This window comes from Triticum dicoccoides, unplaced genomic scaffold, assembly GCF_002162155.2.
Source record: "Triticum dicoccoides isolate Atlit2015 ecotype Zavitan unplaced genomic scaffold, WEW_v2.0 scaffold10733, whole genome shotgun sequence".
Taxonomy (NCBI): Eukaryota; Viridiplantae; Streptophyta; class Magnoliopsida; order Poales; family Poaceae; genus Triticum; species Triticum dicoccoides.
The window spans coordinates 832-2,718 of record NW_021173848.1 but is presented as its reverse complement, the minus strand read 5'-3'; the positions used below and the strand labels follow the sequence as shown (position 1 = coordinate 2,718).

Genomic DNA, 1,887 nt, shown 5'->3' with positions numbered 1-1,887 from the left:
TTGTAATTAGACCAAATGATGGAAATAAAAACTTCGGAACTATTTATTTGAAATATGTTAGGCGCATTTCAAGTGAGAGTTCAGCAAAGTCATTAATGCTTAATCAGTGGAAAAGCTAAGTCTTACAAGTCATAATCCAATGCCAACTATCTAGACATCCATTTTTCATGGAGCATGATACCAACAAGGCACGCCATGACAGGCATTACTGTTGGATCAACTGAAAGAATATTTTCCTGATATTGTGGTTAGACCAAATGGTGAAAATAAATCTTCAGAATTGTACACATGAAAAAATCTAGGTGAGTAGGCGTGTTTTAAGGGAGTGTTCAACAGAGCCACCAATTATTAAGGATTGGTTTGATGTGGAAAAGCTAATAAGTCATACACCCACGACTTCGATATTATATTGGACAACTACAAAATTATGTCACTTAAAGTGGCTGTAGTTTAGTGGTGAGAATTCCACGTTGTGGCCGTGGAGACCTGGGCTTGAATCCCAGCAGCCACATTTAGTTATTCTTTTCTCAGAAACAAATGCATCACTATTTATTTATTCTATCTCTTTTATTTGATTATCACAATACACTGCTTTTTAATGTATTTAGTTTTCATGCATGTGAACGATTTATTACAGTCCAACAAGATGCATATACCCCCTGAAAAATAAAAATAAATGCAGGTACATAACCATTGTGTTTAGGGTGCCTCCACCTATATATTTCGTGTGGTCACATGTGACATGTTATGGCATTTTTGTATCAGTTATCATATATTACCATTTGATGTTGTGGAGTTTGCACCCAGGAGATCAGTTATCATATCTTACCATTTGATGTTGCGGAGTTTTCATGTAAAGCAAAAACGTTGGGGTTGGGACAAGCACCCAGCAGCCACATTTAGTTTTTTCTTTTCTCAGAAACAAATGCATCACTACTTATTTATTCTATCTCTTTTATTTGATTATCACAATACACTGCTTTTTAATGTATTTAGTTTTCATGCATGTGAATGATTTATTACAGTCCAACAAGATGCATATACCCCCTGAAAAATAAAAATAAATGCAGGTACATAACCATTGTGTTTAGGGTGCCTCCACCTATATATTTCGTGTGGTCACATGTGACATGTTATGGCATTTTTGTATCAGTTATCATATATTACCATTTGTTGTTGTGGAGTTTGCACCCAGGAGATCAGTTATCATATCTTACCATTTGATGTTGCGGAGTTTTCATATAAAGCAAAAACGTTGGGGTTGGGACAAGCACTTAAGTGAAACAGGATATTTGAGCAGGCAGAATTTATCAACTTACCATTTCTGCAGACAGACTGCTGTCAGACTTTGACGCCCGCGAGCAGAAAGTACAGGAGGTCAATCCGGCGAATCAACGATCTCTGAGAACGGCGTAGCAGTTTCGTGGCGCCTAGGGCTCCCCGAGGTCTCATTTTTATGTTGGGCTGCAACAGACAAGGCGCATATCTGCTGGACGCTGTGGAAAGGATGCCCAAATCACGTAGGATGAAGAGTGGAGACCTGAGATTGTTTTGTAGTAATACTGCATTAGCAGAGGTTTCAGGCGGTCGTTAACATGGTATGCTAATCTTGGCCTGACATTTGAATCATGATATTTGCACAAATTCACATGCTGATTGTATATTATGCTATTTAAAACGCACAACGAAGTGATGCAATGCCCGTTTGCCAACATGTGTCTTTTCAGCAGTTCAGTCTGTCTAGGTACAGCTGAAGGAGAGTGGCGTTTTGGATCTCGGCCTCTATGGAAGCCGATTTAAAAAAACTCAAAAATTGAAATTTTTGGATTCAGAATAATCTGAAAAAATTTGTACAAGTAAACATGGAATCAGGTGTATGTGTGTAAA

At 37.9% G+C, this 1,887-nt stretch overlaps 1 non-coding gene across 1 annotated transcript; it reads left to right on the top strand.

Moving 5' to 3' along the window:
- The first annotated feature begins 439 nt into the window (after nucleotides 1–439).
- On the top strand, nucleotides 440–511 carry TRNAH-GUG. Its single transcript has one exon. It is a non-coding gene; the product is annotated as a tRNA-His (tRNA).
- The last annotated feature ends 1,376 nt before the right edge of the window (nucleotides 512–1,887 follow it).